The sequence below is a fragment of the Canis lupus genome, chromosome 21, assembly GCF_003254725.2.
Source record: "Canis lupus dingo isolate Sandy chromosome 21, ASM325472v2, whole genome shotgun sequence".
NCBI lineage: Eukaryota > Metazoa > Chordata > Mammalia > Carnivora > Canidae > Canis > Canis lupus.
Window position 1 is genome coordinate 46,315,881 of NC_064263.1, and position 22,842 is coordinate 46,338,722.

Sequence of the window (22,842 nt, forward strand, 5' to 3'; positions counted from 1 at the left end):
TACACAACTGATATAATCAAACAGTATGGTATTGGCACAAAAATAGACATATAGATCAATGGAACAGAATAGAAAACCCAGAAATATACCCACATATATGGTCAATCTTTGACAATCTTTGACAAAGTAGAGAAAGAACATATAATGGGAAAAATATAGTCTCTTCAATGAATGGTGTTGGGAAACTGGACCACCTTCTTATGTCATACAGAAAAATAAATTCAAAATGGATTAAAGACCTAAAAACAAAGACCTAAATGTGAGACCTGAAGCCATAAAAGTCCTAGAAGACAGCACAAGCAGTAATTTCTCTATATAGCAACATTTTTCTAGATATGTCTCCTGAGGCAAGGGGAATAAAAGCAAAAATAAGCTATTGGGATTACCTCAAGATAAATTTCTTTTTTTTTTTTTTTTTTTTTTTTATTTATGATAGTCATACAGAGAGAGAGAGAGAGAGAGAGGCAGAGACACAGGCAGAGGGAGAAGCAGGCTCCATGCACCGGGAGCCCGATGTGGGATTCGATCCTGGGTCTCCAGGATCGCGCCCTGGGCCAAAGGCAGGCGCCAAACCGCTGCGCCACCCAGGGTTCCCCGATAAATTTCTTTTTAAAAAAAATATTTTTATTTATTTATTCACAAGAGATGAGAGACAGAGGCAGAGACACAGGCAGAGGGAGAAGGAGGCTTCATGCAGGGAGCCTGATATGGGACTCGATCCCAGGACCCTGGGATTGCACCCTGAGCCGAAGGCAGATGCTCAACCACTGAGCCCCCCAGGTGTCCCTCAAGATAAGTTTGTGCACAGCAAAGGAAACAACAAACTAAAAGACGGCCTGCTGAATGGGAGAAGATATTTGCAAATGATATATCTGATAAAGAGTATCCAAAATATATAAAGAACTTAAAAATCTCAACGCCCAAAAAACAATCCAATTAAAAAATTGACACAAACAGACATTTATCCAAAGAAAACAAACAGATGGTGAACAGAGACGTGAAAAGATGTTCATCATCACTAATCATCAGAGGAATGCCAATCAAAACTACTGTGAGCTCTCCAACCTCACACCTGTCAAAATAGCTAAACTCAAAAACGCAAGAAACAGCAAAATGTTATGGAGGATGTGGGGAAAAAAAAAAGGAACCCTGTGACACTTGGTGGGGACACAAATTAATGCAGCCACTCTGAAAAACAGTATTGGGGGTTCATCAGAAAGTTAAAAATAGAGCTACCCTGTGACCCAGCAATTGTACTACTGGGTATTTACCCCCAAAACAAAACAAAGCAAAACAAAACAAAATAAAATAAAAAAAAAATACAAGTAATGCAAAGGGATACATGTGTTCCTATGTGTGTAGTAGCATTATTTACAATCGCCAAACGACAGAAGCAGCCCAGGCGCCCATCAATAAGTGGATAAAGAGGAAGTGGTATATGTGCACAATGGAATATTATTCAGCCATAAAAAAGAATGAAATTTGGCCATTTGCAATGACGTAGATGGAGCCTAGAGACTATAATGCCGAGTGAAATAAGTCTGAAAAAGACAAATGCCATATGATCTCATTCATACGTAGAATTTAAGAAACAGAACAAATGAGCAAAAGAGAAAAAGAAGAAACAGACTCTTAACTATAGAGAATAAACTGATGGTTGCTTGAGGGAGGTGGGCGCAGGGATGGGTGAACTAGGTGATGGGGGTTAAGGAGGGTGCTCGTGATCACCAGCTGATGGATGGAAGTGTCGAATCACTGTCTTGTAAACTGAAACTTCTACAACACTGTATGTTAACTAACTGGAATTAAAATAAACCTTTTTTTTTGAAAAAAGAAAGGGGCTAGAAAAGTCAATTCAGGAATCGTGTGTTTAAACCTCTTTTATTTTATCGGTGCTCTTGCCAGTCTGGAAATGCTCAGGTAGCTACAGGTGATCCTTGCCCTATGAAATTCATAGTTCATTTAAATCCAGAGATTATGAGGACACACACACACACACACACACACACACACAGCACACGTGTTCCATCTAACAACACAATCGACACCAAATTGCACGATAGAAGGATGGAGCAAGCTGCCTGTGATTGAACAGGGTGTTTATTTAAGAAACCTATGAAGACAGTGCCACTACTGGCTAACTTGCTACCTCTGATGCTTATCGGCTAAGAGTCAAAGCCAGGTTCTTATGGATACACTCACCGGTAAAGACACTTGGCCCTAAAATTCTTGAGTTTTTCTGGTTACTTCTGGTTAAATGAAAGTTTCATTTCTAGGTAAATGTCCATGGAATAAGAATACCACAAAGCATTTTCTCTTGGAAAGGCACTGCTTTCCCTTCAGATAAAAGGAGTCTCAGGGGTTTGCTGTCAGTGGTTTGCTCTTGCCATACTGTGGCCATTGGCCAAATCCAAAACAAAACAAAACAAAACAAAACAAAACAAAACAAAACAAAACAAAAAAAAACCCAGAAGGATTCTTGAAATTAGGCCGGATTTAATTGTAAAGCGTATGATTCAAAACTCTCTGTTATATGTCCTTGGAAATAGGGTTCTGTGGTCAGATGACTTTTGGAAAGACCATATTTCATATCCTCATCTTGGGAATTCAACGTGAATGGGAACATACTGAGTGAAGTAACAAAATTAGACGTGTTTAACCTCAGTTCACTAAGTGTTTCTCAGACTTACTGTACTATGTGCCCTGTTTGTTCTCCCTTCTATCCGCAGCTTGAACGACACATTTTCTGAAGATCGTCTTAACTTTGGCTAAGTTTGTTTAGAGACCAGCACAGCTTGGGGAGATTTCAGTTATTAGTTAATTTTAGCAAAATGTTGTATATCAGCTCTTTACCTTCCTGTTTGTTATTTTCTCCAGGAATATAGTGGTGAATATTCAAAAGGCTTCTGGTTCCTTGAACTCCCGTTATTGGTATTTCAGAAAAAAAGTAACTTCCCATTGACGTTGCATATAATCAGTGTTAAGCTTTCAGGTTGGTAAATACAGAAGATTCTAAATTGTGTTTTATATCCACCGTACGGTTTTGAGAGTAAGCATCTAGTTCTGTGTCTTGCCCTTGTATTTGACAGCAAATAAAACACTATTAGTCAGGGACGGGACCTCTCTGCTTCTTAAGTTTAATAGTGTCATGTGGTTATAGTTTATTCTAAACAGATAACCACGAACGTGAAAATGGTTTAAAAACACACACAGCCTTTAAAGGAAGTTTGGAGGACTGGAAACTACAATTTTGAGAAGGCAAAGGCATAAATAATTGATCGTAACCGGCTGATATCCTCGCAACCACATTTAGGGTTTGTAGCTAAAAAAGATTTGCCACGTAAAGAAGACTGAATGGAGCTGAGCACTTGTATACACGTCACCTGTACGGTCTAATTTCATTCTCCTGAAAATTCCGTGAAAGTGATGCTTCCATTCCTGTTTTGTCGATGACTTATTTTCTCAAGGTCATATCCAGTAAGTAGCGGAGCCTGAATTTGTAGGTTGACGTACCCTGCTGTGGTCAGAATGCACATGGAACCCTGAGAAGCTCTCTCTGTATGGCCTGAATGCTAAGAATTTACAAGGACAGTAGAAATAGGAGTGAGTGTAGTGAGCAATGGAGAAAACCTGCAACGAGGCTGTCTGACTCCTCAGATTGTTCTTCTTGTTTATTTAATGGACTCGCCTATCTGGAAATTCAGTAAGAAAACCTCAGTGCTGCTGTTTCTAAAGAAAAGAGTCTGTCCCCTGCATTCACTGAGACTCTCTTTGACTGGGCTTGTCCAGCTGCCATCAGCTCAAAGTCAGGACTGAGGCTTGCTTGTGAATCAATAGCCAGTGTCAGGTTCAAATTGAATTTTATTGCTGTTAGTTTCTGGAGTCATCGTTTTATGTCTCACTGCATTGCTTAAACTAACAGACAGGATTTTTCCAGCTTAGCTGTTCTGTTTTTTTCCATTCTCATCTCTGTACTTCATAGACTGTTTTATTTATCACACTCTTTTTAAAATAAATGTCGTATATACTTTTTAAAAAAATCAGAAAATTCATTTGCTTCTCTTCTTTTGTGTTCCCGGGTCTCTGCCGAAGAAGTCTTTTTTATGAGGCCTTGGGAATCCCCCTTTTTAAGGCTGTTGAACATATAGAAGGTGACATTAGGTGTAAGGGGAGAGCAAAATTAAGCATGTGACTCCTTTTTTTTTTTCCCCACAGAGATGAGGTGGGTCTTAAAAAGTGACTCTTAGACCTATTTTGTTGAGCGTTGTGTTTTGCTCTCATAGGAGATGGAATTATTTTGATGGGATTTGAAAATAGTTTCCAACACTAAATATGTGATGGTTAATGAAGACAAAAATTAGCCAAAGTATCATTAACCACGTCCAGTGAGGGAGAAACGAACGACAGGAACCTTTAAAGTGCATTTTCTTCCTTGACTTAGACTCTTTGCTCTTCGTTCTAAGCTTTCTCTTTCAATTTTTTTTTTTTTTTACTTTGCCTAATAGCTCAACAAAATTAGCTGTTATCATTCCTCCATTTCTTAAGTTCCTTTTGTGAAAGCACAAAGGAATGACTGAAACCACAGAATCACTATCAGAAAGGAGGCAGTGTTTTCAATAGTGGTTCTCTGTACTTCCTCTAGAAATAGAAGGAAGTCAGCAGAAGCTCACATGTCCAATTATACTCAGTAGACGCAGTGAATCTAAACTTTTGTCTTTCCGATCTCAAACTAAATAATTTCATATCATATTACCCTCTCACCTCTACTGTATGACCTTGAAGCCATTATGCTTCTGTTTTGCTTTGATTTTTAGAGGGGTGTTATTTATGAAGTCCACATAGACACTTGCTTTCTCCTCAGACATCTGATGAATCCCACTGTATAAATAAATTCTAAGAAAAATATATCTTCTCAGGCCTAGCAATAAGATCTTTTTAAGTTAGACTGAGACCCCTTCCCCCATGAGCTTATTATCTTAGTTTAAGTGGCCTGAACTTCAAAGATGCAATCCCCATTAAAATGCCCTAAGTTTTTGTGAAGTAAATCTTGATCTGTTTTCATTCTTAATGAAAGATGAGTGGTCTCATTTGTGACCATTTTGATCCAGTGCTCCATTCTAAATTGGAAAACCATAAATGGACAAAGCTCGATGCCATTAGTGTTAAAATTCAAATGTGTGAACATTACAGGGAATAATTATCACTAGGGAACCCAATCTTGCATTGCCTATATATACTAGGATTAATTTTTTCTTCGAGGACCTATGATTTTTGTAATTTTTGTAATTCTTTTCTAGAATATTATTGATACCAGGGCAGATATTTTTTTTCCTATCTAGTTCTAATCTACTATATCAATTTAAAGCCAAATTATATTTGTAGAATTTGAGTTACCAAAAGCTTCTGCCATTCAGTATATATTCAGATTAGAAATAAATGTGTGATTTTATTTAACAAAGTAATTCTTTAAAAGATAAGTCAGGGGAGCTTTCTGAAGTCCTATGTCATAACAATTTGAATTATGACTATTTTCCTTGCAGAGAGTTAGCAAAAAGGACACAGATATGTAAATTGGTATCCTTCCGTTCTTATAATTCGGTTAGTGTAAATGTGAGCCTATCTAGGTTCTCTGCTCAGGTTGAGTGTGTTTCTTGAGGAGCCTGACCTTGATAGTGTACAGAAAATCTTTTCTTTGTGAAAGAACCAGAGAGCCACGGCACAGGATGAGGGTGGGGGGAGGTGTGGATTTGGTATTGTACAAGGGAAAATCTGGTGATGGTTTCACTGAGTCTATCATTGCAGAATTTCCTACCTGGAACTAGTTTCACCATTCTTCTAGAGAGAGAGAGAGAGAGAGAGAGAGAGAAAACATCTGAATGGAAGGCTTTCTTAGGGTTCTGATTCTTAGAGAAACTGTGGTCACCTTATTCCGTGGTCATTCGCATCTATAACTCTTCACACTGTGGATGAGATTCTTTCTGTTTCAGGAAATCAGTTGTGAAATACAACCGTAAGAAGGTTATAAGAAAATCTTTAGAGTATTTTTGAAAAAAATAAAAATAAATAAAAATTTAAAAAAAATGAAAAAAAAGACAATATTTTTGGAAAGTAAAATGGCTTGTGGTAACTAAATATTTCTTGAGTACCTACTGGGTACCTGGTGCTGCACTTCTTAGAGGGAACATAGAAATAAATATGACACAGTCTCTACCTTCAAGAGATTCTCAGCCTAGATTAAGCTTTGTTGTTGTTTTTAAGTAAGTTAAATATGTATGACCAATGCAGAGAGGCCATGGGAGCACAGGGGAGTAAACAGCACTACTGTATAGAAGTGTCCAAGAAGGTCTTCCAAAATGTTCTCGGCACGCTGGACATTATATGTCTATCTGAATTTTCCCTTTAGGATGTGGGGAGAGGTCATTTAGTGCAGATGTCCACCTGTATGAGGCTAAGGCCTAATGAAGAGAGAAACACTAGAAAACTTGAGAGTGGTAGGACATATGGTATCTTTTATATTAATATACATATACATACATACACATATATGCATATATATATATTTTTTAAAGTAGGCTCCACACTTAAGTGTGGGTTGTGTGAAGAAGCCCAACATGGGGCTTGAACTCATGACCCTGAAATCAAGACCTGAGCCGAAATCAAGAGTCAGACACTCCACTGACTGAGTCACCCATGACACACCTGATGTTAATTTTTTTAAAAGATTTCCTTTATTCGTGAGAGACACAGAGAGAGAGAGGCAGAGACACAGGCAGAGGGAGAAGCAGGCTCCATGCAGGGAGCCTGATGCCGGACGAGGATCCCAGGATCACGCCCTGAACCAAAGGCAGACGCTCAAACACCGAACTACCCAGGGGCCCCAAATGTTAATTTTTTTGACTTTTTTTTTTCTTTTTCCCTGTTTTTCATAAATCATTTACAAATTTGTTCTTTTTTGTTTTCAATTAAAATGTACTTTTTTTTTTGATGTGAATATTTATAATGAGGAGGGAAAAACATCCCCTTATTAGGTGACTCATCATGTTTCCCTGAATTTGCTGATGGATTCTTGATTCGTGGATCATGTAGTTCACATACACCAGAAAGTGAGGCTGGAAAGGAAGAAATGGTAGGCTCTCCTGTTGGTGACCGAATTAGAAATCTCATGACGAGCCATAGCAGTTTCCCTGAGACTGGAGATTGACAGTAATACATGTCCTGGCTTGTGCCATGTGACTTTATTTAACTGGTCCTTAGAAAATGTCAGGAAAATTGGATTTTTTTTTTTTTTAATTATTAAAAACATGGTTGAGGAGCTCCGGTGTGGCTCAGTCAGTTAAAAGTGTCTGCCTTCGGCTCCGGTTGTGATCCCAGGGTCCTGGGATGGAGCCCTGCACCCTACTCAATGGGAGGCCTGGTTCTCCCTCTCTCTCTGGTCCTCCCCCCTGCCCATTCTCTCGCTCTCTCTCTCTCATCATAAATAAATAAATAAATAAAGTATTAAAAAAAAGATGGTTGAAGGAAATGTGGATAACAAGGAACCTGGCTTTCTAGTCTGTCTCTAATGACTTTGTATAAGATGCTTAAGTCCCCAGGGAGCCAAGCCTGTTACCCATCTCTGAACCCCAGGTTCAGGCTCACTGAAAAACAAACAAACAAACAAACAAACAAACAAACAAATACATAATTTTTAAAAAGATAAGATTGCATTTTAAAATAAGGAGTAAGAGGGATCCCTGGGTGGAGCAGCGGTTTGGCGCCTGCCTTTGGCCTAGGGCGCGATCCTGGAGACCCGGGATCAAATCCCACATCGGGCTCCCGGTGCATGGAGCCTGCTTCTCCCTCTGCCTGTGTCTCTGCCTCTCTTTCTCTCTCTGTGTGACTATCATAAAAAAAAAATAAAATAAAATAAGGAATAAGAATACTAATAACATCTTTGGGTTGAGCATTTATGGGATTCCAAGCCCTCATTAATAACAGTTTCTATTGCTTCCCTCATTTTATCCTCATAATTATGAGATGAAGTTACTAATATAGATGAGGCCACTGTGCTAGATGTGAAACTGAGGCCCAGAGAAGATATGTGATTTTTTTCTCAAAGTCAACAGTTAGTAAAATGAAGATCCTGACCCTCCCCACCCCGGTGCTTCTCACCTCCAAGTACTTATAACCATCTCCTAGCCCCCTTGAGCCTCAGCTGCAGTTGAAGCAGCAAACATCCCCCTTACTTTCTTGCTGGTGGAGTATATTTCTGGACCAACTCAGACTTCAATTATTCATTTGGCCATTTCTGTGTATCATTCTCTTCTCCCACTTCTATAAATAAAGTCTGGGTCGGCAAAAGCCAGAGCTCGTAGTGTCATAGCCGTAGGACATGCCATCTGATTATCTTCTGTGGGTGTTTATAGATTTCAAGTTATTCCTGTGTCCCTAATTCATCATCACAGACACTCTGAATTTAGAATCTGGTGTCTCTCAGGTCTTCTGTTGCCTATAGTGACCTTCCAGACGATACTCTGTCTTCTTTTTCTAGATAGCTCATCCTTACTCCACAAAGCTACTATGAAAATAAGTGAGATAATACATGTGAAAGTGTCTTAAAAAACTTAACATCCTTAATTTCCTTGTCACTAATTTCACTAATGTGAACAGGATTGAACTAGATACCTTCTAAAGTTCCTGCAGGTCACTGATTCCATTATCTGTGATTTATTAACTAGCTATTGAGTGCAAGGTATTCTGATATCAGACCCCAGGTATCTTGGTTTATTCCAGAGGCAGGCTCTAGCAGGCATTGTATAACCTGAAGGGAGGCTTGAATCCACTCAGAGGAATTCGAATGATTCTTTACATTAACTTATCCTCAAACTGGTGCTTACATTGTGGTATTTGTCATGAGATCTTCCCGTTTTCTTCAAATCATGTAAAATACATACATAATTGTAGGTTAACATTTAACAAGTCAGACCACTGCTCGAAATTATATATGACAGAAATTCTATCTCCTTGCTAAGTCTGACCTTGACCTGTTGCCTCATTTATTTTCAATGTGGCTTATAATTGAATGTTGAACAAGAGCCTTTTCAGCTGATCTGATCCCAAACTGAACATTTTCAATTCAAGCGCTAAATCTTGAGCATGAAATGACAGCAACTACGTTCATAATTTGAGTGATTGGGGTTTGAAAAAAAAAAAAAAAGTTGAGTGTTTTCTCCTAATGTCTGCTCTTCTAGTTAGGGTTTCAGTACTTGGTTATGTGCATTTGAAATTGTCCTGTTTTCTCCTTTGATTCATAAAAATAAAACCTTATCTTCCCAGCACATATACTTTGCATTCAGCCTCACATCAAGAAATGTGAATGTTTCATAGCATGTCACTATAATCGAAAAATCCCAAAATCAATAATTAAAAATATGTCACTGTAGCAGAATATGAGACTCCTTATAAGCTGTGCCTTGTCTTTCTTAATATGGTGATAGAGCTACCATATATACACATATCAGTATTTTTTCACCAGTTGATAATGTTGATAAAGTTTTATTGCATACCATCAATTATTAAAGGTATTAAATTACTACGTTATTTTTAGTAATAATTTTAATTAACTTTATTTAACCTTTAGTTAACTTTATATAACTCTTACTTTATGATAGAGATACAATGTAGCAATTAATGCTTTTTCACTAATTTATAAAGATTGATCCTTTTCCTCTTTATAAAGTATCATTTACGTGTGTCATCTTATTGCTAACTATAGGTGTCATTAAAGTAGCATTTCAAAAAGGTAGAGAATTCAGAATAGGAAATATATTAATCATATCCATGCTTTCTAAAATCTTAAAATATGTGCTTTTACTTCTGTGAATGTTTTAGGTAGTACCTTGCCCTATTTTCAACATGATTTTTACATGTAGAGAATTCTAGTAACATTCCCTCTTTGGCTTACGTATAGATTTTAAATGTCACAATTTCTTTTTCATTCTACAAATATTTGTTAAATACCATCTATGCTTCGAATGCTGTTATGTTTAATGGGAATATAACCAGGGCCATTGCAGTCAAAGTGCTTGTCTTCACTCAAAGAACTGTTAATATCTACTATTTTTGAACATTTCTTATATGCCTACCAGCAAATTTACAGTATCCTTAATTCTTCCAAATGGCATCATTACCTTATTTTCATGTGGAGAAACCAAAATGGAGAAAAGGTAATTGCTTGACAAGATCACACATCAAGTAATGGGAAGAATCATGCTTCAGACCCAGGCCAACCCAAGTACAAAGATCAACTCTTTCCATATCCAGTACTGTTGCCTTTCCAGTTTTAATATATCGATAGTTTTGGGTATTAGTGGATTCAATTACCGTCTACTTCTCTAATTTCTAGAATCCAGATATCTTAGTCACAGTTGCTGTTCTACATCCATTTGAAGATAAACAAACTGTGGGAGTGAACAGACTTCAGAGTTGCCATCATTCAGATTCTGATTTTGCTCTTTAATTTGTTCCGTGAAGCTGGAATCTCTCGAATCCACGCGACGACTGTACCTTGAGTTCAGTCCTATGATGCTGAGCAAGTCCTGTAACTTTCCAGCAGTTCTGTTTTGCCCCCTGAGAAGCTGTGCTCATAACAGATGACATCTGGACACCATCCATGAAGTTGAGCATATTCACATCCACAGAGCAGACCGCACTTTGGGGGAAGACAGTTGTGGCACTCGATAAAATTAATTGTAACAATGAATTTTAAAATTATTTACTACTAAGATGGTCACAAAATATATTCGAACAGTAATTGCCCAAAACATTGTTTTTGGGCACCTGAGTGCTTGAGTCCGTTAAACATTGGACTTCAACTTCAGGTCATGATCTCACAAGCCTGGGATCAAGCCCCACATGTGTTCCCTGCTCAGTGGGGAGCCTGCTTCCTCCCTCCTCCCACCCCCTGCTAGTGCTCTCTCTCACTATCTTCTCTAAATAAATAAATAAACAAACAAATAAATAAATAAATAAATATCTTTAAGGAGAAAAGCATATTGCTGTTGCTTTCTCGTGGGAATCCAATGCCTACCCGTTTTCACTATAGTCCTTCTCCGCCCGTGGTGACTGTTCTGTGATACGCCTGTTCTGGCTCATGCAGATTACCACAGAGCTACTGGGGAAAGTATGTAGTGAGCAATGGGAGTGCTCATGAAAATGGAAAAACCCACCAGGGCACATTCTGTGAGTGGTTTTACCTTTTAGCTGTCAGTAATTTTCACTGTGAATTTTTTTTGGGTTTTACTCTGAGCAAACATTAACTACTTTTCTTTCTCTTAAACTTTTTTAATATATATATTTTGTATTGAAGTTCAATTTGCCAACATATAGTATAACACCCAGTGCTCATCCAGCCAAGTGCCCCCCTCAGTGCCCGTCACCCAGTCACCCCGTACCCCCGCCCAGCTCCCCTTCCACTACCCCTTGTTCATTTCCCAAAGTTAGGAGTCACTCATGTTTGTCACCCTCTGATTTTTCCCACTCATTTTCTCTCCTTTCCCCTTTAATCCCTTTCACTATTTCTTATATTCTGGTGAGTGAAGTAGTAAGTCAGTTGGAGAAGGAAAATCATTATATGGTTTCACTCATACGGGGAATATAAGAGACATTAAACTACTTTTAATTGGGACATTGTGCCGGTATCTTCAGATTCCCTCTTCCTGACATCAGGTGTGCCTAATATCCGTGTCATAGTCTCTTGGTGATTCATTCCACCAGACCTATTTTTTTTTAAATTATGTATTTATTTATTTAATCATGAGAGACACAGAGAGAGAGAGAGAGAGAGAGAGAGAGAGAGAGAGGCAGAGACACAGGCAGGGGGAGAAGCAGGCTCCATGCAGGGAGCCCGATGCGGGACTCGATCCCAGAACTCCTGGGTCATGCCCTGAGCCGATGACAGATGCTCAACCCCTGAGCCACCCAGGCGTCTCAGACCTACTCTTTTTATAAGCATGGGCAATTAGGATTTGTGGAACATTTCACATTTGACTTGAGATGCTGGTTTTACAACAGCCTTATAGCAGGAGTACCGTCAGCATTACAATATTTTAAAATGCAATTCTTTAAGACACAGAACTGAAATGATAGCAGCAAAAGCAGGTGACGCACTGATTAAGGTGGGCTGTGTGCTTTCTGGTATTTCTCTAGTTTTTTTTTTTTTTTTTTTTGTATTTCTCTAGTTTTATCTTTCCCTCAGTTCTCTCCCTCTCACCATGGCTGTCTGCATTATTCACGACCTGATCTGTATCCAGAAGACGTGCCCCAGCCTCGCCGAGTCCCCTGGCCTGGTCCTCCGAATGCCAAACCCTCACGAGAGACCCTTTTGCGGCACATCCTGTGCAGTCCACCAAGCAGTGGGAGTGTGCTGGGAGAGAGCCTTTATGTGAGTGTCACTCTGTGGATTGAAAAAAGAGCACAATAGGAATGACCTTCTAAATATGCTGGCAGCGAAGGTTTTACCTAGTGTGAGAAGAGGTAGTAAAATATTCCTTTTAAAAGTCAGAGCCATATAATAACAGGGATAGGCAAAGAGAAATAAAATTACACAGAAAAGAGGCCAGCCTTTCAATAGAATGCTTTGTACCTTCTAGAATAGAATCCATTACAGACATCTATCGGTGCTACACACAAGTCAGACAATACTCATTCTTTAGCTTCCCGCTGCCTCAAGTAGACTTTTACTTTTTTTTTTTTTTTTCTGCAAGATTTGAACAATTTTCAATGTGAGACTTCGCCTTTAGAGGCTGTTTTCCTTAGTTTCAAATTTTAATGGAAAAGGTAGTGGGATTAAGTGGGGGGTTCTATTTAGAAGGCTTGGCCAGTCCAGTGTTTTCTCGGGCTGGGGGCAGTGCTCGCCCAGTGGGACTCAGTTTCTCCCACGCGTCCCATCCGAGCCAGCAGCGCCGTTAGGTTAATCTAAAACTCCACTGCCTCCCTGTGCTTTCCAGATGATTGCAATCAAGGTCTTCCACCGTCTGAGTCTGAATTTACAGCCTTATTTCACTATTCTGTTATTCCTAATGTGTTCTTATTTATCTTTCACTTCCATCCTTTATTTCACTGCACACGGTACCTGCAAAGCTTTGCTTTCACGGTCCCTTCCCCATTTCTGCATGTCCAAGACTCTGGGGGAGTCGTACTTCCCTCAAATTGCTTAGACTGATCACTTTGGCCTTTGGGCCCAAATCAACATTTCTCCGTTCGGATGATTCTGTATCTCAATCTGTATATAGCATCTTATCCCTCTCTGCCTTGAGTTACAACAGACGTACTTTAATGTAAGTGTAATTTAAAGCGATATTTTTTGGCATCGTGTATCATTATTCCTAATATCTTTAGCTAAAATAATAATTTATTATCCCTTCTCATGGTTTTGGGGGTTGACTGGATTCAGCTGAGTAGTCCTTGCCTGTGTCTCTCTTAAGGCTGCCTTCGGACATCCCCTGATGCCCCCACATGAGAGCTCACGCACATAGCTCAGGTCGACGCTACCTGTTGGCTGGGAGCTCAGCTGTGGTCTGCAGGGCTGGAACTGGTTTTTCTTTTAGGATGGCCAGTATGCCCTGGTTTTCCTGAGGGTATTCCTGATTTTCACACTGAAAAGCCCCACACCCTGGGCAAAGTGAGAGGGTTAATCACCCACTCAGCGTGGGCCTCTCACAACTTAGAGGCTGGGACCCCTGGACCAGTATGCACAGTGTGGCTGTTCCAAGAGTTTCTTGCAGAATCTGGAAGTGTTTTTAATGACTTTAGACATCACATTTCATCACTTATGTTGAATTTTGCTAGGGAAGCACTAAGGCCAGCCTCTTTCAAGAGGAAGGGAATTAAACCCCTTGTTGAAGGAGGGGCAAAGTGACGTTGCAGGAGACAAGGTGGAAGGAAGATAGGGTGCGACCATCTTCCACACCCTATATTACCTAAACCCTCAGAGGACAAGATGCAGTTCATATTTACATTGTTTCTTGGTTTCTCTCCCAAAGTACCTGGCACTTAGAGACACTTAAAGTCTTAAAAGTAGGAAGGAATACCTTTGTTCTAAATTTATAATTAACCCTTACTTGGATGCAAAATTACATTCAATTTTGTTTAGATCTTCTATGACTTTTTCTATAGTTGAAAGTGGCAAATTTGGGTCGGAAATAAGAGAATCCAATAGGAAAAACATATCCTAGAGAAAGCCTATGCTGCCTTTTTTAAAAATAGTTTTATTTATTAATTTGAGAGTGACAGAGAAGGAGAGTGAGAGAAAGAGCACACGAGTGGGGGGGGGGGTGTATAGCAGAGGGAGAGAAGCTTTAAGCAAACTTCCTCCTGAGCACAGAGCTCCATGAAGGGCTCCATCTCATGACCCATGAGATCGTGACCTGAGCCCAAACCAAGGTTTGGATGCTCAAGTAACTGAGCCACTCAGGTGCCCTGAAAATCTGTGCTTCTTATCCCAAGATCAGAGCTGTGTTAATGATTTCAGTGATTTCAATCTTTGGGTAGTATTTTGGTGAAGTCACGAGTAGTGTTTAAGGCAGTGACAAAAGCACTGTTGAGAAAACAATGCTTTATTTTACGCATCCACAACTATAGGAATGAAAAAAAAAATAAACAAGAATCTCCCATTTCTGCTTTAGCCTTTACATTCACACTTCTGGTGTCCTCAGGAAACACACACACACACACACACACACTCTGAAGTTCTGCTGGAATACAAACTGTGGTATCCCAGGAAGACGTGTCCTCCCTGTAGATGAACAGGGAACCTACTTTCTCTTCTGTATCCTGTATTAGATTCTATTTGTTTCCCCTCCAATGAAATGTGATAAATGGTAGGCCCAGTTCTGTAAACGATATCGTACCTAATTATCAGTGGTTAATATTTTTTTTCTGTATATTATGACATACATCATTTATTTAACCTAAGTGGCCTTGATAACATGGGGATTTGGCATTGCCTGTAGAGGTTTTTGGATACTCTTGTAGCTCCTTCAAAGGAATGTTGTGTCTGTCAAACTTTAGCAAAGGCAGTTTAATCTTTGTCAATATGTAGGGTCAATTCTATTAGATTCTCGAAAAAAAAAAAAAAAGAGGCAGTCACAGTTTGTGGGCAACTCTGATGGCTTTTATTACGTGGGCCGAAGCACAAAAGTTCAGCTCTGTCGAGTACCAACACAGAGTGCTTTTTTACAGATCCACTGCCCTCTAATTGCTTCAAAATGTCAGGTGCTCCAAGCAGGGGCAAAGAAGCACAGGCAGTGGAAAACTAATTGGTATTGGGACATAAAGCTTTTCTGGGTCACTGATTTACATTAGGCTCAGGTCAGTAGTGAACTCAAATTCATTCTCTTCAGTGGCAAACTACTTTATGGGAAACAGGCCTGGGTGAGACTCCCGATTGCTGTCGGATGCAGACCGATGTACAACTGTTAGCTATACATGTATTAGGGATTATTTATCTTTTAGATATTTGACTTCAATATTAAAATGCCACGTTTTTGAAAACGAATGCATGCTTCACAAAAGCCCAGGGCAGGCGGACCTGTGGCTATTTATAGACTGGTGAAGACAGCATCAAAAATTCGGGAGACCCGTAGGGAGAATGCAAGACTCGTAAAACATGTCTCTGCTTTGTGTATCTTCATGAAGAGATGACAAGTGAGTTTGACAATGGAATCTCAAAGAACTAAGATGTATGGCCTTTGTTTTCACCAGGTTCATAATCAGCATAGGAGAAGGCCTCATGTCAGTGCCCTCTGAGATAATTTTGCCTCCAGAGATATGGACTAAATATGATAGTTTTGATTGTCAAAATATCAAGAACTTTCTAGCGTAATATTTACCTCGGTTTTCCCAAGACGGGAGACTTTTGTGCATATCGGGGTATTGCTGAAACCACCTCATCACCTACATACCACAGCAGCTTAGTTTTATCTATGTACTGGGGAGTTTACAAACTACAGCAGTAGTACCCTAAAAGATACTGGGAAATATCTCCATTTTTTATTTCCATTTCAGCTCCATATGCTACAACAGAAGGAATATAATCCCAAGACATCAGCTTTATATCTCTTGAGGCATCAATTCAGTAACCTCACATCTATCCTGCATTTTACCTTTTCTCTATAAAGCAAACAGTATATCACTTCTGTAACTATTTCATATGGTCCCACAAATAACAAAACATAAGGGAGAATAAGTTCGAAAGTCAGGTTTCAAATTTTGTGGATTAAGAGAGGGAGAGAGATTCAAGCCTGCTGGGACTTAGGTAAAATTCGTGGAGTGTTGCATCTGAGCCACCCGAGGGGGATTGGTGGAGATTCATACTCGTGACAGGACCTAAGGAACAGTAGCACCAGGTTAGGGAACAGTAGCACCGTAATCGGTGATGACAGGATATTCATTCTGTAAACATATGGAGGCCAATGCAATGTTTATTATTGGGAGTAAAAAGCGTATTAAGAGGCTGATTGGGTATTGATAAAGTAGCCAGCTGCCTTATTCTAGAATACCTAAAATGACATCAAGAAAATTGAGTCAGGAATTCATAGACCGTGGCAGTTAGCGAGAGGACTCCAATTCTCTGTTAATCAAAAAACATTTTTGGAGCAATCCCTGGTCCCCAGAGTCTATAAAAACTAAATATATTGGCTCAGGGATCATCTAGAATAGGGTGTTCTCCACGGATTTGAATGCAGGTACCCAAGCTGCAAGAATAATGATATCCGAAATGACCTGCTATCGTTATAATTGGTTCTCAATATTCAAGATATCCCTGTTCAGAAACAAATGAAACTCCAACAATTTTTTCATTTCTATTTTTCAGCAAAAATGTCAAAATACAAGGAGGCTATATCCAAGTTGGTCTATATTATCGTGCTGTTTCATGATTAAGGGGATGGGACCACTGTGTATAGTGGTAATTGCAATAAAGGATTGCCATTATGAGTGCTGTTAGAAAAAGGAAATGAGTCGAGTGGAAAGCAATACATATGCATTTGCCAGGAGGTTATTATGCAGACATAAGATGAAGTTGTTATATTAAATATGCATACTTTATGCATATGCATATGAAGATATATACAGATATCTGTATTTTTAAAATTTTTAAATTATCAGCATTTTCATATTTTATACTTCAGGATTATATATATATGTACATGTACATACACACACAGATACACTTTCATAGTATCCATTTAACTTGGGTAAAGCTACTCAACTCATAGGAAAATTTCTTGCATAGTAATATTAATTTACGATCGTAAGTTTCCTTCAGAATAGCTCCATATGGGTTAAAACCTACTTTAATTTCATGTATCCAAATCCTTGGTCAGCAGGTAGCCTGTATACTGAAAAGTATCAGACTTTCTTTTATTTTTTTTTAAAGATTTTATTTATTTATTCACGAGATCCCTGAGCCACCCAGGGATCCCAGTATCACACTTTCTGACCCCATGTTTAGTATTGCTCATAGTATGTTGGGTACTACAGTTTTAAAGCTCTGTGAGTGGCAGTAAATTTTTTTTTTAAGATTTTATTTATTCATTCCTGAGAGACCCAGAAACAGGCAGAGATTCAGGCAGAGGGAGAAGCAGGCTCCATGCTAGGAGCCCGATGTGGGACTTGATCCCTGGAATCTGGGATCACGCCCTGAGTGAAAGGCAGACCCTAAACCGGTGAGCCACCCAAGCGTTCCTGAGTGGCAGTAAATTTAATTGTGCAAATGTATTCAGATTACAACAGAGAATGGGATACTATAAGCCTTCAAAAGAGAATTTTTACTTTTTGTGACAAAAATTAGCAAAGCAGCCGACTCTACATAAGTGGTAGAATTGTTCTTGTATTTTACAGCTAGAAGTTCACCAATAAAATAAAGCAATAAAACTGCATTTTTTCTTGCAATGTTTTTGTTATTATTATTATTTTATTATTATTATTATTATTTTGGTTAAACTCTTGCCACCTTCCACTCTCCCTGTCCATCTTCCATAGTATCATAGTAGAGGTCAGATTACACTACAAGAAGTGATATTCATTCATTCTTTAGTCACATAACAAACATCTATCAGGCATTTGTTTTGTGCCTTGTAGACACAGAATTCTTATTCCGGGCCCTGGGAATGCAGAAAGGAAAATGTGAGTTTCTGACTCCTAGAACTAGTCTTGTGGGAGACAAGTAAACAGATGAGTGCCATTAGTAAAAAGAAGCTATGGGAACTGTTTTTTTTTTTTTTTTTTTTTTTTTTTCCGCAAAGATCTGTACCCAAAGCAAATAAAAACATTTTGCCTGAAACGTTTATCTGTTGAAAGCTGTGTGGATAGAAGAATTTCCTAAAACAAGAGTGGAAAAGGTAAATGGTATGTTAGATGGCTTCACATAGAAGCTGCTGCATGATTTAAATCTTTACACAAAATTTGGCATCAGGTGGATGAAAAATGTAATCACGTTGGCAGGGTAGATGGAAGTGGTGATAGGAAGACACTAACATGCAAATGTCTATATCTCACTGTGCTCACAGAAGACTAGCATTATGATTTCATGTTGTACCTGCAAATAAGCTAATCATCTCCAGAGAGAAAAGGATGTTATTGAGAAATAGGACTCCCAGGCAGATTATTTTACCATATTCAAAGACAGAGCCTTGCAATAGTCAAAAATCAGTTTGGTTTTGTGTCTATCTAACATATATCCTTATGGCGCAAGGGAGAGCTGCAGCTGTTGACAGCACAGTGGGGTGTCTTTGCCTTCAGAGAAGCAATTGTGAAGATGGGCTTGTTGCCAGCGCTGCAAACCTGCTGACACCAGAAAGTCAGGGCGAATGAGGGATTGGTGTAGTCATTAATGTGAGGTCTTTGGATCAGTTTGAATGTCCAAATGGTTGCTTTTCATTCTCTGAGCCTTTCAGTGCACTTTGGAATTTTTTTTTTTTAATCCATAATCTAGGTAGGTAACAGATGGTGGAAGTTTCTTTGGTGTTATATTAATTGGATTATCCACTGTGTGCTTAGCTGTCAAGTGCTGAGCCTCCCTTTTAACTAGAAAGTGTTTTCTTCATCAAAAGCAATGAGGATATGAAGACAGTTGGCCCTTAGGTATGGAGACATTTTAGGTTTGGGAAAAGATACTGACACATGGATCCCAAAAGAATTCTGCTTTTCCAGAATAAAAACAGTAACATGACTGACTATGCTATAGATTTTTTGGGTGTGAGGTATATCATCACTCGGTTTTTAGTTGAAGAGTAAATCCTATCATACCATCTGGCCTCTCTTGATAGCTGACCCCCCTCCCCTTATGTAGAATCGTTTCATCTTTGGACCACTTTAATTGTCAAGATTTCTCCCAAATTTTGCCTGTAATTGTCATATCTTAGATTTACCCTCCACAGTTCTACCCATTGCCTCATCAGTGTTGTGCCTCAGACTCTTCTAATATTCAAATTCAATTGTAGCAAGTATGAGAAATTAGCCTTTATCCTCCCAGGCCTAATAACTACTAATCCTTTGTCTTCATTCTCATCTGTTGTCTTTTTTATGGTCTTCTCTTCCTCCTCTGTTACCATATTCCACAGTTTTTCTCTGTTCCTCTTAAAATGTAGAATTATTTGAGCATCATTATAGCTAAGATATGCTGAGATATTTGTCAATAATTGTCTCAGTATTTTTTTAACACTACTAAATCTAAAAAGCACATGAAGGAAAAAAATAATCTTTCATTTGTATTGCTTGCGTACTTACAATATCCTAGAAGTCAATCCTTTGCCACTCATTTCCACATGTAAGTATGGATTACATTTTGTTGTTAAGAGAGAAACTCAAATTTTAATATGCGTCTTTGTTTTCAAGTAAGCTTATGTTATAGAGACATCAGCTGGGCAGTAACTCCCCCAAATGATATGTTGAGATCCTAACCCATGGTATTTGTGAATGGGACCTTATTTGAAAATGGGTTCTTAATGTAAATTAAGGTGGGTTCCTATTGGAGTAAGGTAGGCCCTTAATCCAGTGACTGGTGTCCTTGCAGGAAGAGAACAGGAGATGAAGGTAAAATACATCTGGGTGGGAGCAGATCATGTGAAGTACACGGAGACACAGGGAAGATGACCATGTGACAGCAAGAGGCAGAGCCTGGAATTATGCAGCTGCAAGCCAAGAAATGCCAGGGATTGTTGACAACTACCAGGAGCTAGCAGATACAGTGTGACCTTCCAGTACCTTGATTTCAGATTTCTGGCTTTTAGAATGGGGAAGGAATTCATTTCCGTGGTGGTAAGCCACCCAATTTGTGACATTTTGTTATGGAAGGGCTAGGAAAACTAATAGAGGTGCCTGGAGGTTTAAGATAACTTACAAAGTTCCCTTGAAGCTTTCATTAGCATTACATGGAAGAGGGCTCGGAGACTTCGGAGTTCAAATTGCAGTACTTTCACAGGGAAGGTGTGTACTTTTCAGCAGGTTATCAACCTTTCCAAATACCAGTGTTCAAATCTGTGACATGAAGATAATGGCCACCTAATTGCAGTTTTACAACTAAATGAGATCCTGTGTTTAAAAGGTGTACCTTGGCTGGTGCTGAGGAAGTGTTCTATAGATGCAAGCGTGAGGACAAAGGGTGGTGGGGGTATGCTAGCAATATGCATTTGCATCACCTATTAAAAAAAAAAAAGTAAACTTTCTAGGCTCAAAGAGGAAATTAATGTCTAGAAATGTGAAATACTTTGTCTAAGGTTATATAATGTTATTGGCAGAATTTTTACCCCCATGACCTTCAACATGTCACTCTTATGAATATGTTATCTTACTTGGCAAACAGGACATCATAGATAGAGTTAAGTTTGCTGATCATCCCGCCTGAAAATCTGGACGCTCTCCTGTATTATCTTGGCTCAACCCAATGCAATTATATGAGCCTTTAAATGGCGAGCTTTTCCTCAGCTGAAGGCAGGAAAGGAAATCAGAAAGATTTGAAATATGAGAACATGCCATGGCTGACCTGAAGATGGAGAGTTGTGTATGTCAAAAGATGGAGACCCGAGTCCTACAAACTCAAGAAACTGAATTCCGCCAACAGCTAGGATGACCTTGGAAACAGAATCTTTCCTAGCTACGCAGAAAGGAACAATACTCTACTAATATCTTTTTTTCTTTTTTTAATCTTTTGAAACCATGTACAGAAATTCCAGCTATGTTAGGTGCTGAATTTGTGATCTACCAGATTTGGAAATAATAAATAGCTGTAGTTTTAAGCCACTAACTTGGTGATAATTTGCTCTGCAGCAATAGAAAACTAATATAGCTACGTCAGGTTGGAATAGATAATAGATAATCCTGATTCCTTGTGTTAAAGGATAAACTTATTCATGTTTTTTTTTAAAAAATGTTAAGCCTATTTGAGGAAAAATTGATTTGAATCAGGCAGTGCTGGACCAGAAGTGGTTAGGAGCACCCTACAGACAGGAGCCAGAGAAAAGACTTATGTAGTACAGAAGCAAGAAAGGAAATTATTTGACTGGCTATTACTTAAAGCCTACTTGGCTGTTTTTGTGATTGGTTGTTCTTAAAGTTTTGATTTTGTCACTTTGAGGCAATTACAGACTTAGATGTCGGTTTGCTTGCAGAGGTGGCTTTGGCATTGGAGCCACCTCAGTCGAACGGCCTCCTTCTTGAACTAATTTACCACCCGGGGGTGCCTAGGTGGCTCAACTAGAGCAGCCAACTCAATCTTGGCTCATGTTTTGATCTCACGGTTTTGAGTTCTAGTCCTGAGTTGGTGCTGGGTGTGGAGCCTACTTCCATGAACAAACAAATACATTTAACACCTGTATTGGTTTTTCTTTACCAAATGTCTTAATAGATGAAATTTTATGTTTTGATTTAAACAATTATATTTCTTAGAAAGCTGAATAGGAGAAGTCTCATTTTATCAAGTAGCCTATCCAAATTGTTTAGAATTTTCTTCACCCAGTAAATTTTGTTATCATTAAAAAAAGGGGGGATAAATTGTGTTTCACTGAATATTATGGACAAGATTTAAGTGAGTTCCATTAATGTTAGTGATTGCCAGTAACAAAAACACGCTTGAAATGTCTTGAATTCTCTAAGACTTCACAAGATATGTTAATTCTTGACAGTGACAGCAATGTAACTAATTGTTCAGACTTAGATTCTTACAAATAAGCACAGATTAAATCTATATCTCTACAGATAGAGGAAAAAGAGGTACAGTTGCTATTGATGTGATTTTTTAAAAAAATAATCCTGAAAGTGGACCTAAATCTGAATATATTGAAATGCTATGTGGGCATTTTTCCATTGGAAAAATTCATATTTAGAATTCAGAGAGGAGGGCAGCCCGGGTGGCTCAGCGGTTTAGCGCCGTCTTCAGCCCAGGGCGTGATCCTGGAGTCCCGGGATCAAGTCCCACATCGGGCTCCCTGTGTGGAGCCTGCTTCTCCCTCTGACTGTGTCTCTGCCTCTCTCTCTCTCTCTCTCTCTGTGTGTCTCTGTCTCTCATGAGATAAAAAAGATAAAAAAATCTTTAAAAATTTAGAATTCAGAGAGAAGATTTTATCTTTCAAGTACTTCATGTCTGATTTTGTATGTTGAATTTTGAGGGTGACAATTACAACCCTTAATTCCCCTTAACCTAGAATCAATTAAAAAAAAAACAAGCAGGAAATAAAAATATCAGCTTTATTATTGAGAATCCTGATTGGAAACTATGTCTTGGATGTAGCCATAGCCAGGCTCTCTTACATTTCCTTCAATCCCACATTTGCCCATCAATGTGAAGGACTCCCTTTCAGATAAGTC

The 22,842-nt window shown here is 38.9% G+C and overlaps 1 protein-coding gene and 1 long non-coding RNA gene across 3 annotated transcripts in view; one reads left to right on the forward strand and one right to left on the reverse strand.

Annotated features, from left to right (window-relative positions):
• The window catches only part of LUZP2 (leucine zipper protein 2), a 477,909-nt gene that overhangs the window by 73,580 nt on the left and 381,487 nt on the right, over nucleotides 1-22,842 (forward strand). The window lies entirely within an intron of this gene.
• Nucleotides 7,682-8,474, reverse strand: LOC125753226 (uncharacterized). Its single transcript, XR_007404473.1, has 2 exons — nucleotides 8,226-8,474; nucleotides 7,682-7,879 (listed from the first exon to the last, which is right to left on the reverse strand). It is a non-coding gene; the product is annotated as an uncharacterized LOC125753226 (long non-coding RNA).